This window comes from Convolutriloba macropyga, chromosome 10 (assembly GCF_964194025.1).
Source record: "Convolutriloba macropyga chromosome 10, txConMacr16.3, whole genome shotgun sequence".
NCBI classification, from domain to species: domain Eukaryota; kingdom Metazoa; phylum Xenacoelomorpha; order Acoela; family Convolutidae; genus Convolutriloba; species Convolutriloba macropyga.
The window spans coordinates 11,506,919-11,523,920 of record NC_134477.1 but is presented as its reverse complement, the minus strand read 5'-3'; the positions used below and the strand labels follow the sequence as shown (position 1 = coordinate 11,523,920).

Sequence of the window (17,002 nt, the reverse complement as noted above, 5' to 3'; positions counted from 1 at the left end):
CGTTTTTTATAATCAACGAAAAAAGTAAGCAAAAAACGGCAAAGTTTTAATTTCAGAGCACTCTCAACGAAAGTTGAAGTAGAATTAGCCCCATTTTCAGTCTAAACAGTTTGTGTTAGTGGTGTTTGGGTGTGCACTTCCTGCAAATTTAATCAGAGTGGACTAAAGGTTTAGCCGGAACTTGTGACAAAAAAATTCAATAAAAACAGCCGACAATATATTTTGTCCTTAAAAATAAAATCAACAACATTTTCTTGAAAAATTTTATCAAATTTTAGCAAAATTGGCGAAATTTTAGTCAAAATTTCCGGAAAAAGGTGAATAAAATCAACTGAAATCACTCTATTTTCTCGAAAGTTTAAACCTCGATATCTCCCTGTAAAAACCGAATTTCGAAGAAATCTTTTTATTTCCATATTCTACGCTGGACAAGCTTTCTAATGATACCAGTCTCAACTCTCTACGATGAATATATCGATCGGCGAAAATTGACTGAACAAAAAAAACCCATTTGATTATATAGTTCCTCCCCTCCTCAAGAGGGGTCGGAACAAAAATGTTAGAAAAATCCCTTTGCATGAAAAGAGACGGTATTTATTGATTTAAAAAAACCTTTTGTATGAAAATTGATCAGCAACAATTTTTAAAGTATCGTGAAAAACATTTGTAATTTGATTATTTTGGAATTTCCCGCAGCTAATATAAAAAACAATTGTATCACTATGTTAAAAGGAATTGTTCGATTTGCGCAGCAGTTGCAACGAGCTTTGAAGATTGGAGTAGTGCCATTTTAACAAAATGAAGGCCAAATAGATAATTTTGGTTTATAAAACGCTTGCATTCTTAATAGTTGAAGGTGGCGATAATTTTTGTCATCACATTCCACAGTCTTAATCTCTCGTTTCCCGCAAAACACGAAATGTGGAATATGGTGTCAAATTTTGTCACCATATTCCACAAAATAAACATTTTTGTGGACTCTGTGTTAAACTAGTTCAGGTTGTTGGGTTCTAATCTTTAATGTGCACAGAAGCGTTGAAAATTGTCGGATCGTAAACTATAACTTCAGCCAGGGCAATAATGGTCTATTCTGTTGCCCAGCAACCTAGTCTTAATCCATTAAAATATTACAAAACTTTATTGTGTAACTTAATGCGTCGCTAAAGAGGAGTCTACAAAATTTGATTGTTCACGAAAGAAACAGCTTTTCCTTGGAACAATGACGATTTCTGCTTCTCCGTGGTTTTAGTACCATTCCCGGACAAATTGGGGCAGAATAATACTCCCAGTTACTCCAAGTTGCCGAACATTCTGCATCAATAATTTTATACGCCATGTCGCATTCCGCCTCTTTTTCAACTCGGCTCAACTCTGATTGGTCAACGAAGCAGTTTAGCGAGTCGTTGTCTTGCGACATTCCATATAAGGCATTGTGATGTAACGCTTCGCTGATTTCGTTTGAAAATGATGTAACGTTTACACGAGGATCGACCGAAATAAGTGAACAAAAATGTGAAATAAAAGCAAATGTTAAACAGTGCGCGTTTTGCAAACAAAAAAGTCCGCATCGGGGTTTAGAAGTTTGAATATAGCGTTGCAATGTTAATTGGTTTGTCGAAACCCAATTATTATCAATGTCAACGTCTAGAATTTGAAACTTTACAAATCTATTTTGAGTTGACACTAAAAAATTAGACTGGTAAACCAAAATTATGCAAAATAGAATAACTTCACGTGACATATTTTGATTGGTGGGTTAAGCAGGTAAGTAAATAATTGTAGAAAAAATTATTTGACCAATTTTATCCATCGAATAGTAAAAAAAAATATAAAAATAAAATACTATGAAATTCAGAAATTCAAAGTAGTATGTTTTTCATGCCTTACTATAGTGCTCTGAAATCCGTTCATCGCCATTAGAGGCCTCTGTTATCTTCGAAAACCGTGACTATCTTATAATCCACGCATAACTGAAGTTAGATAGTGAAAACTTTAAAACAAATATAGTCGGAATTAAGAAGCAAAGATAGTTGAAACATTAAAAATATCTAAACTTGGAGTTTACTTGTTATTTTGAACACAAAAGTGGTCATTATTAATTAATTCAACGGTTTAGGAATAGTTGGGGGAGTTGCAAAACGATTCAAATTTTTCAGATGATCGAAAATTTGAACAATCATTTATTTTCGCTCAAAATCAATATTTTTTGAAATGCATAAAACTCAAAGGTTTTTTCGTTAAATATTTATAGAGGGGTAGAGCTTAAACCTAGCGATGCGTGTTTTAAGAAAAAGTATAATTTCGACCAAATTACTTGACGATTTATGACATTTTTGTATGCTAGAACCAATTTACGCCATTGAGATGGTTAATATTTAAATTTTTCCTATACCAGGTGTTTGCTGTCAATTGTATTTATCAGCATTAAGCGGAAAGAGCCATAGAAAAACAAATGGTATTTTCAATTTTAACAGCAGAAGTTTTAGGTTTAATTAGGCGCCCCATCCTGTTTCCACATTAGGAAGGAAATTAACAATTGTAATTGTCTGAAATCAATTCAATCAATAGCAATAAAAAGCTGACAAGAAAACACCAAATGGGTTGCCCATAAAAAAACAATTTCATACTTGATATTTTGTTTAAAAGGACCATTGATTTGGCGATCTTTCCAATTATATCTCAAAAATGCCTAAAAAAATGAAATCTAAATTGTCCATATATTTATCAAATCTAAATTGTCCATACTTGGGCAAAATAATGTGCTCAACAACTTCTTGCAAGCCAAATTTTTCTGTTTACTACTGTAACTCCAACAAAATGTTTGTGTTTTTTGTTTGCTTTGAAATTTGAGTATTATATAAGTTGCTTTGTGCTTCCCGATCTGTAGTGTCTTTGCATTATCACTTCTTTTGTGAGCAAAGATCACGAAAAGATTCTAGAACTCAATGAAGATCTAATTATGACACTTTTTTATTTTTACCAGGACAGAATCAGCGTCTGAAATTGCCCTGTCCAAAGACCGAAATTTGTTGATCAGATTCTGATCTTCAATCGCAAACTATTGTTGAAGTAACCACTTTCTGCCTTATTTAGCTGATAAGAAGATGCAATAGGGATAACTAAAGTTAAACTATTTTTACTAAAATTTGTTATTTATTGCAATAAGTGCTGTCGGAAACACAGCGTTCAACAAAACTGATAACAGATTTTTAGATGATATTGTTGGCCACCTCATTGATGGGGTGCTTCTTAATTTTCAAATTTTCTCAGAATTTTTAATTATTTAGGTTCTCTCCTTTTTACAATTCAAAGCATATGAATTGTGTCGGTGAACGGTGTTTTTCTAGATCTGTTCACAACTTTTTTTTACTGTTCTTTTCAATGATAAGTCAATATGCAGTAGTGATTTCAATCGCGCTGTATAAGAAGAGAAGCGCTTTGTTTCAGAGGGTGACATTGTTTCGTTACTGCTTAAAAATCAAGAAAAAGGCGTTTAAGCGGATCTTCGGTTTTTGAAAGCAAATTTTGTTTCACATGCGGTAAATTCACTTCTGTTTTTTGCCGTTTTCCCTCCACTTTTTGTATGAAAACGTTTGAAAGATGATGCGTTTTTTAAACATTTCCATAGTTGAATTTGTTGAAACCCCTCAAAGTTCGACAAATGGTTTTTGATACTGAGACTTACGCTATTGGTCTTAATAATGAGGGGTCTCATTGCCTCTCTATTGAGGTTCAACCAAACTGTTTAATTGTCTGAAGAGAAATCAAAATGTTATAACGATTTGTACACTAATCTAGTTTAAAAAAAGAAACTCGGCTTTGTTAGATCAGTTAGATCACTTAGCTTTGTTTGATCAATTTAAAGCTTTTTTGATATCTAACGGTTTTCACGAATTATTTTCAACAAATATGTTTTTTTAATGTTGCTGCTTTTTTCCTTGTCCAGTTCATCTGTTACTTCGTTTCACTGATGATAGATCCCCGTAATCGCTATAATATATTTTTGTGATTTATTATAAATTTTTTATTCTAAACTGAAGGTTAAATTGAATTTGATTAATGACTTGTTTTCAAAATTCAATAGTCTTGTTTTTAGATTTTTCAGGTTATTGAGAGTTTTTCATTTGATCTGTCTTTCAGTCTCACTAATGGCATCTCCAGTAGGTCGTGCTAAAGTCATTTTAATTGTTTAAGTCTTAAAAATTTTCACGACCTTTTACGACAACCTAAATTTAAATAAAATGTAATTTATTTTATTTCGCCTATTTTGTGTTATTTTGTTCCTGTTCTGTTTCATAGTCAGTAGCAATAGGACTCGTTTCCACCTAATTAGGCATAATTGAATACACTGAAGAGTTTCAGTTTAGTGCTAATAATTACGTTGACTTGGACAACTTTTTCCAAAAGAATTTAATTTTTGGTTCTCGTCTGATTGTCTGGCAACTTTTGTTATGTGGTCCCCAAATTTTCAATATTTTAAATGATTTTGACGTACGCTTTTTATCTATAAACAGTGAGAAAATAATAAGGAGTTTAGTTTCGATTACTTTGACGTAACATACTTTCAAGAAAATCATACTAAGGTCTTTGAATTTACCGTATTGATTTTCTGATAGCCCGCACTAGTGTTTTATGCCAGACATCTGCAAGACTTTTACAATCACAGCTGCAGTTTTCAAAGCTTTTGACAGGAGTTTGAAAAATTTGTCAAGTATTTTTTTGAATTATGATGGTTTTTGTTACTGTTTTCTTGTTGTCTTATCGGTTTGTCTAATTTTTGCTAGATTTTATATGATGTCCTTTTATGCATAATTGGACCCATTTAGTGGTTTAGAATTTTGTTTATAATTTAATCAGATTCGAAACGGTTCATTTTGATCATTTTTGGACTTTTGATTAATGACTGTAATTGTTGCCAGTTTTGTTGCATTGTCTCCAAGTTGTTTTCATTCGGGTTCATAAATTCTTTCTATTAAGTAAACGTGCGTTTGATGCTGAGGAATGCAAAACTAAATGCGGGTTTTATTTACTTCAATGCCTTTTTTCACTAATATTGGTACAAATCCCTTTTAGGTAAAATGTCGTTTATTTTGTCCTTTTGTTTTGTCTGCAGTTGTTTTCTACACAGTTGGAGTTTTCTGTCTAATGTCCCATTTTGTTCAAGTCTTTAAATTTTGTATTGTTTTTTGAATTATATAATTGGTAACACTAATTTTGTGTAAGAAAAAGGAAATGAATTTTTTTCTTTTCGCTTTGTTTTGTTTACTTTCTTGGTCGTCTTAGTTTATTATTTTGTTTGTTATCGGAGGGTTTTGTTTTAAGTAGGATAAGATTATTATCTTTAATAGCTTCCTTTTTTGAAATTTTTTTTTCCGGACTAATCCTGATATGTTTTTCAAATCCATAGTTATTGGATTGCATCGTTGTACTGTCGTTTTTAAAGACATGTTCTCACTTTTTTCGGCATTTTCACCGAGAAGTCAAATTTGACTGATGAATTTAATGACGCTGGAGAAGTAAACAGAGTAAAGTGCAAAAAACTTTAGGACGTTATTTTTCCGGCTACCTTATGTTTTTGGAAGCAATTTTGGTGTCACTTGTGGCAATTTGACGCATACTCTAGGAACTACAAATTACAAATTTGTCGTTTACACGTTGAGCAGACAAAAAGAAAGCTGCTCATTGACAAAAAGGAAAGTTGAAACAACGATCAATAAATTATAGTGATTAAACTTTTAATGGAAAAAACATCTTTTTATCAGTGCTTCTAATGAAACAATAGCTTTTTACCTTCCGAATTGTTCAGAATTAAATCAATGTGGGCGATTGAATAAATGAAACTATTAATTACAAGATGTTGATAAAAAATGAATTCTTTCGTCTGCACTTAGGATGTAAACACAATCAGGAACGAAATCGGCCATGAGTTACGTCTTTTTTCACCACGAAAGATATAGAAGTCCTTAAAGTTACTTGTATTAGTTGTAACTTCCAATTGTGAATGTAAAAGCGCGTTGAGCTAAAGAGGAGTAGAAAAAAAACCGATTAGATTAAATTCTGTTAGCTCAATATTGATTTGCTGAAATTAGCAAAATTGATATGACAAAAAACTATCAGTTGTAAAACATTCAAGTGAGCTGAATAAAAATTGAAACAATGTTGAGCAGGCCTTACGTAAAAAGTTTCAGAATATTTTATTTATTGTTTATCCATTTCTTTTATAATTTTGTTTGAATAACAGCACGTCTAAAGTCCCCATTTTTAGCGCTGTGTTTTGTAGATTCAAATTTGTGCCTCTAGATTTCTGCAATCAAAAACCAGCCTAGACTTATACTTATTATACGGGATCTAGTTTCTAGACATTAAGCTGTAGTTGATTGAGATCGTGGCTTCAATGTGGCAAAATATTTAAAAACGAGTAGAGATGACTGAGGACTTTCAAATGAAATTGTTGGGACCCTGATAATACTTTTCATGGACATAAGGATTAACTGTTTTCAATTATTGAGTGCATTTGTTTGCTCTCATTCAAAATTTTCTAACGAACTCAAGTTTAGAATGATTGGTGCTTTCAAGCCTCACTCCTAGACAGGTTCTTTATAGGAAACCTCCGCATCCTGTTTCATAATCTGCTTTGAAAGCTTTCGCTTGTAAATCCAAAAGAATATTGTTTTGATCAATTTTCATAAAAATTGGTCAAAAAATTGCTAAATTATTGATAAATAACTCTCGAATGAAAAATTATTGATAAAAAAAAACAAAAAAAAAGAAAAAAAAACACTGAATTCCGAGCCATATCAACGAGTATACAATTGAAAATAGTTTTATCCTTCGTGGTAATTTCAGGCGAAATCTATGCAAAATCTATGCATCTTCTGTCAATGCTAGTTTGTTTCTGTTAATGCAATCAGTGATTTCACATATTTCACGATGTCACAAAACTTGAACAGTTGGAAATTTAGAATCAGGCAATTACTAATAATGAGGTCAATTTTAAAGCCAAACGTTTTTTGTAAAACTCTCCTAGATTCCATCCTACGGTGTGAAAAATCATAAGACAGCCCTGAGGCGGTGTCTTTCGAAAAAAAATGGTGGACAGTTGCCACTTGTGAATAAATTCCGGTTTTATGTATGTTCGAGTCTTCGCAACTAAGACTCGAGGTTATGCAGCATAAATCTTACCTCACTAGGTTCATGGGCTCTTATTGCCGCATAATAGTGTTATCAACATAAAAAAAATTAGAGTTATCAATGTAAGACAAAAAATGTTTATGCGCGATATATTCTTTTGGGTTCAAAGAGTTGATTTTTGATAATCAGCAACCGGCAATAATTATTGCAATAACTTGTTTTCCAGAACAAAATAGACAACAAATTGAGGCTGCAAGTTGTTTAAATAAATTGTTGAGAGGGGGAGAAATGGAACTCAATTTTTCATTGATAAGGGAATGGTGAGACGTTGGATATAAAAAACGGTGCGAAATAATTAACTCAATTGAAGCCGGAATGATATCAAAAAACTTCCAGATAATTTTTTGAGTGTACAATGAAGTATAGCAGCAATAAAAAAGGAGAAATTTTTTAGCAGTTCCACGTCGCTTAAATCAGAGCACAAGGCTTGAAATTTTTCCGGACAAAAAGACACTAAATTTGTTTTCACTAAACAGATTTTCCCGTGGTTTCCAAAAATAAACAACAAAATTTAAATTGAGAAGTTTTAGGTCAGCTAATGCATTGAGAAGTTTTAGGTTAGCTAATGCACCTTTGGCAATTCTTTTAAACCAGGTGATTGTTGGTTGTTTTGAGTTCAAAAAAAATCATTTCAAATCGAAAGCAATAAAGAAATTGCAGATCAATTCGGACTTTAAAATCAATATTTCGTCGGACTTCAAAATCAATATACTCCAATGCTGAGCATTAAAAATGGAACTAAAGTTAGTAATTTTATTACTAAACTTAAACTTGAAAATGTTCGCTATGGCTCATTCAGCTGATAAAAGAACATCTCTTTTCAACATTCAGAAAGTTTTGATTCGATTTGTAAGCTTGGTTATTCTGGTTCCACGGCGAGACCGTTTTTAATCTTCTTTAATCTTCTTTGAATCTTCTTTAATCTTCTTTAAAACTGTTAGAGTTAGAGAAAGTTAATCGAAGCAATTGCTTTTTGTTGTTGCATAGAGCTCAAATGTGCGGAAAGGGATGTGCAAAATGAAAAAAATTATTTTTGCTAATACTTTTCATGAGGTTAACAATACATGAAAATTTTCAACCATTGTTTACTCTGTTGGTCTGAACAAACTTGCAAATAAATATCTCTGCAATAAGAAGTTATTTTGCAAGATTACAAAACATAATGCCAGACAATCAAAGGAAATCCTCTTTTTGTCATGGAAACGAGAAACGGCTGTACAGTTGCAATCTCGGTTTTCCAATTTTCCGTTTTTTTTCATCTTTTTATGATGAAGTTACTGGCCTCAGAAGGCAACGGAGGAGAAAAATGAATTGCTTTCAATGACGAATTTTAATAAAATTGGATTTTTTCAAACGTCAGTACACAAACTTTGTGAAGCAAGTATTTTCCTTTTCTTTTTTTTGACGAAATAAGTTATTCTGTCACGTTAGACGAAAAATCTTGCCTCATAATAATTGTTTGCCCAACATGACTAATCTGAGAACAAAATTTCGAGTCCTTAAAAATTGTTAGTTTTATATCGGTTTTTCTGAAGCAATATCGTTTTATTTTTCAGGAAAACTATTTTTGAATATTCGTAGACGCATTGCTGTGCGCTTAAAAGTGAAAAACGGAGTTTGAATACAAATTGAGACAGCAAGTTGTTTCATCAACCCTGTTTTTTCCGGCTATAATTCATTAAAAAATTGGTTTTAACTTTTTCTTGACTTTTAACTTAATAAACATTTATGCGTATTTCTTTCATATAGCAGTAGCTCATTTAATTTCAAATAATTGTTTTAAGATAATATAAAAATTTTGAAAATAGTTAGTTATTGGCATGTATTGACATTATAAGTAAACGAACAAAGCCAATTTCTCCCCTTTGATTAAGTGTGCAAAAAATGAAGTGTAGCTACCGTGGACAACACTGCCCAATAACATGTAACTTTTAAAAGTATGTGACAAAAAACCCTTTTCCGCATCTGCAGATATTCGTACGAGTCAAAATTACGGAAATAATTCAATAAAAGATTCTGCGAGTTATCTTTAACCTCCTGGTTTAAAATCGAACCGTAATTATTGCCTAAACTCATACATTACATAACATCTACTCAATAAATTTCCAAGTAATGTTATGAGGTTAACTTTTCATGAGGTTAACAATACATGAAAATTTTCAACCATTGTTTACAATGTTGGTCTGAACAAACTTGCAAATAAATATCTCTGCAATAAGAAGTTATTTTGCAAGATTACAAAACATAATGCCAGACAATCAAAGGAAATCCTCTTTTTGTCATGGAAACGAGAAACGGCTGTTCCGTTGCAATCTCGGTTTTCCATTTTTCCGTTTTTTTCATCTTTTTATGATGAAGTTACTGGCCTCAGAAGGCAACGGAGGACAAAAATGAATTGCTTTCAATGACGAATTTTAATAAAATTGGATTTTTTCAAACGTCAGTACACAAACTTTGTGAAGCAAGTATTTTCCTTTTCTTTTTTTGATGGAAATAAGTTATTCTGTCACGTTAGACGAAAAATCTTGCCTCATAATAATTGTTTGCCCAACATGACTAATCTGAGAACAAAATTTTGAGTCCTTAAAAATTGTTAGTTTTATATCGGTTTTTCTGAAGCAATATCGTTTTATTTTTCAGGAAAACTATTTTTGAATATTCGTAGACGCATTGCTGTGCGCTTAAAAGTGAGAAACGAAGTTTGAATACAAATTGAGACAGCAAGTTGTTTCATCAACCCTGTTTTTTCCGGCTATAAGTCATTAAAAAATTGGTTTTAACTTTTTCTTGACTTTTAACTTAATAAACATTTAAGCGTATTTCTTTCATATAGCAGTAGCTCATTTAAATTCAAATAATTGTTTTAAGATAATATAATAATTTTGAAAATAGTTAGTCATTGGCATGTATTGACATTATAAGCAAACGAACAAAGCCAATTTCTCCCCTTTGATTAAGTGTGCAAAAAATGAAGTGTAGCTACCGTGGACAACACTGCCCAAAAACATGTAACTTTTAAAGGTATGTGACAAAAAACCCTTTTCCTTATCTGCAGATATTCGTACGAGTCAAAATTACGGAAATAATTCAATAAAAGATTCTGCGAGTTATCTTTAACCTCCTGGTTTAAAATCGAACCGTAATTATTGCCTAAACTCATACATTACATAACATCTACTCAATAAATTTCCAAATAATGTTATGAAGCTAATTCACATTTCCACAAGAAGTATGCATTGAATTAAACTAACTTCTACCTTATCTTTTAGTAAGAACCAAAATTGTGCAAACAAATGAAAAATGCGCCGCAAATTGGAAATCGAATTCGCTGAAAAGGTCACGAAACAATAAAAAAAAACGTTTGCTATACGACAATTTGTCTGTTTTTGTTTTGAACATCTCTTTGCTATAAGAATAAACTGTTCAAGTATTTTATCGTTAATTTTTTTTCATGACAATACGCCGCAAATCGTGCTCAAAAACGAGCGAATTTTCTTAATCTCGTCGGGATTTTTCACATGGTATTATTTGTTTGGAAATAATAGTCACATTTGTCAACAATTTTGTGTTTTTGTGCTATCGACGAAGAAAAACTTCATACAAGTGCCCAATAAGCAGAATTCGAAGAAAGCTTGAATGATTGTTATTTAGACAAAAATTTTTCATTTTTCAAATTGTGGACTCAAAAAGCAAATCGCTGGTTTGAATGTACTCATAGTACTGTGATTAACAAAATTCAGTTTCTTGATTATGCCTGAAATTATTATTGATAAAATCAAGCACTCTGGTTGTAGCATAATTGAATGCAAAAAACACCGTGGGATGTAGTGACATAAATTGTGGACAAATTTCTCATCTGTTTACGATTTGGCCATTTTAACCATATAGGTCAAATGTACGCTTAATGGAAATACTATCACGAAAAAAAGTTTCTGGCACTTTTCCGTAATTGTTTGAAACTAGGGTTGAAATTATTCAATAATATAACAGTGAATATGACATGAAATGAGAGTTTGTGTTGAAAAGATATCTGATACTTATTTTGCCCCCTTACCCCCTCATATTCCCCAGTTAAAGTTTTTTTTTTAGCAGCAAATGTAAATAGCGTGAAACATAAACACAGAAACACATTGAAATAGTCTGTTGTGGTTTCTGGATATTTAGTAGATTTTTGAGCCAAAAAAGGCCGATGTAGTTTATCCAGAAAACAAATTTTTGGCTCACTACAGTGACACCCACACACTCACTCTCATTCCTAATGGAAAATCAAATCAGGTTTCGGATCTATTCTGTTTCGGCCCATCCAGCTTAGTGGGCTTATATTTTTACACCCCCCAAGCGCACCTGCTATTTTCTTACATAGTAACGTGCTCTATAACAACATATAATTTGTAACTGGGGTGCGTAGAACACTCGGGGGGGGGGGGGGGGGGGGGGAGGGAGGGGAGGCAAAAATGGAATAGATCCCAAATTTCATAGAAATAAAAGCGAGTTATGCTGGTCAATCGCACTTTTCTTCGTACGTCATTCTCCATTCATCGCATACAAAGTTACTTTCTGCAAAGTTGCAGAGGGTTAATTGCAGCTCTCCAGAGCATACTCTCAAACACAAAATGTCGTCTGAGGAAGTGACAGAAATAAGATTTGAAATGCTGAAAGCCGAACAGAATCCTGAAAAGGTTTGGTTGTTCCCGACCGATTCGAAAAAGCGGTTTGAATTCGGCTTTGATGTCGCGTTCACATAAAAACAACCCGATGTTAATAAATTGGACTCTTCCGTCGTTAAAACGTTGGGTTTTTCTACAAGTCCAGCCAACATCGCAATATTTGAAAACAAGTTTGATTTTGCAGAATTTTTACAAACGTTTGAACTTAGATGGTAATTCAATCGCGTCCCTGAGATAATTACAGATCTAGGAAGCAATTCCATAACTTGTAATGGTCTCTGTTCGCAATTTTTCCCTCCATTGAAAGACGATGAACAATTTTTGTACCTCGTTTTGTTCGCAATTAATTGACTTCCATCACATGGGTAAATATAGTTGACCTCCCATTCGCCAAAATCGTCGCATTTTGAGTCGATAATTTTGTCTTCCATTTCACAAAGTGTGTTTTTGGTTTCTCGGCTTGCTTCTGATTGGCTGACGAAACAGTTTAATCTGTCGGAATCTTGAGACATACCATATAAGAACATCTTGATATGCGAGGCTTGATCTATGATAAAAAATTTGTCTGAAATTCTGGGATCGCTTGAAAAGAACAGGCACTGTATTTTAATAAGGACAAGAGTTAAGCAATTTGAATTTTTGAGGCATTTTAGAAAACAAAAGCGTTTTGACGCAAAGTAAGATTTTTCCACTAATGACAATTTATCAATTGGAGATTTGTCAAATTTTGTATCTGGTTGATCTAGTTTTACGAACTTAGTTTGCCTCCGAGTTTCATCAAATGATGACCCCGACTGAAAGATTAAAAAATAAATTAAGCAGCAAAACATGATGAGTATGGACAAAAAGGGTCGAAAGATTAAAATATCTCGCTATAAGAAAATGATTGGTAATATACTTTTCTTTTCCGAAGCAAGATCGAAGAAAATTCGAAAAAAATTTAGAAATCAAAGTGTCTTCAATTATTCGTTAATGCGAAACTGAAACGCCCGTCTTTTTAAAAATTCAGCAATCAAGAACTTCAGAGTTTGGCCTCAATTTAAGTTAGTTAATTATTTAACAAACTTATTATGCACTTAATTTCGTTTATAATAAAGCTGCATTTTAAATTCCCATTCCCTCATATCATTTATGAGCTAATATCATTGATGCTGCGAACTAAAAAATCATAAATCTCATCAAAAGCATCAAATTTGGCTTAAATTTTTATTGTTAAATTTGTCAAATGCAATGGCACCATAATTTTTACCAAAAAATTATGAAAAAAAATTTGAAGTTGTCGTGCTCTAGGAAAACGAACTAAATACATAAAAAACTTTTAAACACCTTTGAAAAAAATGCGTAAATCATCACAAATTTTGAAAGAAATTCCTGACTGATTTGTTTTAGACCATATCATGTTCTCACGTACAATTGATTCAGGACAAATCGCAGACTAGCTTGGACTTCATAGGTTTTAGTCATTAGTTGACTCCTTTGCAAATTTTTATCATTATTTCGCAGCTCTTGGCGAGTTTTATGGTATGAAACAAAAAGTAATCAATGCTGAGTTTTTTTTGCAATAAAAAAACTTTTTTGTATTATAAACTCTTCTGCTCCCAAACTACGCACTTATACGGCCTATTAGCGCAAAACACTCTAAGAGAGTTTCAAGTCCCTTGGTGCCGAAATTTAATGGGAAGGCGCTCATTGCAATTTGTATTGTAGCTCTGGTCGAAGTGTTTGAAGTTTCAACAGGGCTGACGAAAAAGTTAGTACAACCAACATAAAGTTGAAAACCGAGGACTGTCCTACTCAAAAACATTTTAATATATTAATTAAGTGAATTTGATCAAATAAATTTACAACTGGATCAGAGAAGGCGATGGGTATTGATAGGGCAGGCATCCCATTATGATTACTCCTGTTTTTTGTTACAAGTAATTATCAACAACTGTTAGGAAAGTTATTTAAAAGTTAATTTTGAACAGTAAAATTGAAAACGGAAATATGCTGTTTACCAAATTGGGCGTTTAACACATATATATCTGACGTCATACCTTTCATGCTCCTCAATTTTTACTGCAGATATCAAAAGGTTGCCCAGATATTTTTGTAGAAATATTGAAATTGTGTCTTTGTATATGAGCGTCTTGAAGACTCGACTTGAGATTCGCGTAATCAGCTCTATGAAATTGCAGGTCTTGGATCAGTACTGTATCAGAGCTCTGATAATGTCACTTCTTAGACTTGGCACGTTTCAAATTAAGTCTTATTTCGGGGCAAGTCTTGGCCAAGACTTGAAGAGTCTTGGATCAAGTATTCAGCACAGATTTTATTGTTGGTTTGCTTTCGTTTGTAACAAAAGAAGAAGACGGCCACTTACAGTGGCCTGCCCAAAAAACTTTCCAAAGGGAAAAAAGAAGCACTCCCAACAAGACAACACGAGCAGTTTCACAACGTTCACTTGATAGAGAATGAAAAAAATTCTATTATCGACCAAAGATACCAGTCACGGCCAATTTTTTCTGCCTATTGAAAAAAAAAACAAAAGTTTCGGTGTGAATATAAGGAACGTTTGAAGTTGGTATACGCTCAATTCAGAAATAGCTTGGTCAGATTTGACTTAGAGTTGACAAGTCTTGAGCAAGTCTTCACATGTCTTCACAAGTCTTAAGACCTGAGATAAGACGTGATCAATTCCGGTTTGTCAATTCAAGGCGTATATTTCACTGGAGAAGTGCTGATGAAGATTTGAAATTAGTTCTGGTTACTCGCTCAGTGGCGAGGTAAAAAGTTTTGAAAAGATCGCAGTTCTTTGTTACAGACACTTGTCATCAGTAAACTTTTAATGATACTTATACTCCGTCTGTTACTTTGAAAACAATAATTTTTGTGGAAGATAACACTACTTATGTATTGTACAATAATTGTACTCCTGCTATTTAACCATTTTAATCAGCAACTGTGTACAAGTATTGAAGTAACGCTTGCCTCCAGAACTTTTTGTCGTAATTTGATGTTGAAAAAAGACTGCTAAGCAGTTTGTTTCGCCAAATATTCTCAATTTCATTTTTGGGGCATCACTTTTTCAGCATCAACAAGATATCTATGAATATGTTTTGGCGAGAAGATTTTTACAGACTTCATTGAAAATTACCAATTTGATCCTTTTGACAAATCGATTTTTGCGATATTCCTGTGACAGTTTAAACAAAATTCATTTTGTCGGGTGACATTTTTTCTTCTACAACGTTAGTGTACTTTTCAGATAATCTTCCCGGATTTGAGTCGCAGAGAAATTCAACACTGAACCAGTATAATTCAAGAGTTAATGTTTATTTCAGGTCTAAGACATTGCATCTCCAGTATATTTTAAATTTTTCTATGTGCAGTTTTTCTTCATTATGATTATATTGAAGTCAAAGAATTCGCCCATGCTAATTTATCCTGTATAGTCTGAAAAATACTCGCATCCGAAATTGAAATCTGACCAGAATAATGTCATAATTATGTAGCTTATGACTGGTAATTATTATAGTAGTATACACACTATTTATGCATAACCTAGTTTTTAGGCAATTACCACAAAGCTCCTTTAGCCTAGTGGTTATGACCTGCTTCGCGAATTAAATATTACAAGTACCCACGCGGAAGTTCGAATCGCATCTGAAGCAAACCTTGTGGGCTTGAGTAAAGCTGAAAATTTTCATTTTAATGCAGTAAATTTCACTCAAAATCAAGACTGGCCAGTTTAAGTTATCACAAAGTTTCCGCTATCCTTAAAAAACACATTGTCTTTGGGCTTATTTGCTCTGCCACCAACCTCCGGGTTAAATAAAACATAAAAATTCAAACTTTACGTTATTTTAGGCGTATTCGAAGCCTAAAAAGTCACTGATAGTCAAAATTCCGCATATTTATGAGACTTTGGGAAAATATAAAGAGCGAACAAATATAAGTGGAGAACTCTTGTTCAAACATAGAATTTTTCCATTATTTTTCGAAAATTTACAAAAAAGGTCCTGATTGCAGTCGTTTTCTTGTTCAAAAAATCTGATTTATCGTTTTCACATGTTGACTCCAAGAAACTGTTGTGTCCTCTTATGTGTCGTAGATTTTCATTCAATTTTGGTTTCTCTTAACCTTCGTTAAGCGAAAAGTAGAAGAAATAAAAACATTTTGCTATATTATTGAACTTTTTTATTTGACCAGTTTCTTGCTCGGACGTATGAACTGGATCAATTTTTAGTTTTCACTTTCTCATCTCTAATTTTTCATATTACTATTTTTCGTTTTTATGATTAAATTGAGGTCATTGAGCTCGCCAAGGCTTAGTTAATTGTGCACAGTCTGAGCAATTACTAATGCACAGAAACTATGTCTGAGCAGCATAATGTCGTTTTTTTTGTACCATATAGCTCTCAATGACTTTATAGTAGTACAGACGCCCTTTACAATAAGGCATTTTGTAGATAATTGCCACAAAACCCGCTTAGAGCGGTAACAATGCGCTTCACAAATAGAAAGTTATAATTACGAGCACGGAAGTTTGAGTCGCATTTAAAGCAAACCTTGTAGGAGGGATATTGGGAAATTTTACTCGAAAATCAACTCTATCCATTGTAAAATGGTATATGAACAGAGTACTGGTCAGCCACGAAAATAGAAGTTATTTAGTACTTTAGACTGATTTGCTCTGTCATCATAACAACCACCGGGTACCTCTTCCACTTATGTTTCGGATTTTGCATATGAAGGTCTTAAGTGATTTTCAGTTGATTTTAATTTATTTTCGTGGTCTAGTTTTGCTCATGCAGTAGGAGTTGTTGATTGAAAAAATGGATTTTCAGGTGGTGGTCGAAATCCAGTGACTCCTCGATTCCTGCGTCACTTCAACTGTATCGTGATTGATGCGTTTAGCGACAACACCATGAAACAGATCTTCACCACTATTATGAAGTGGCATTTCAACCTACAGTTAGTTCACGTCTCGTTCATTAATCACATCCTAGTCAAACAAAGACAAGATCTTGTACAAAAAATAATAACTTCTTAAATTTTTCAAGATAATTGCACAAAACACAGACAAACTTTTACAAAATATTCTGAACCAAATTTGGATGTTCATGTTTCAATATAAGCATTCGGATCTTGGATCTTGG

General features: G+C 32.9%; 1 pseudogene; it reads left to right on the top strand.

Annotated features, from left to right (window-relative positions):
* The window catches only part of LOC142348566 (dynein axonemal heavy chain 7-like), a 460,211-nt pseudogene that overhangs the window by 185,871 nt on the left and 257,338 nt on the right, over window positions 1-17,002 (top strand).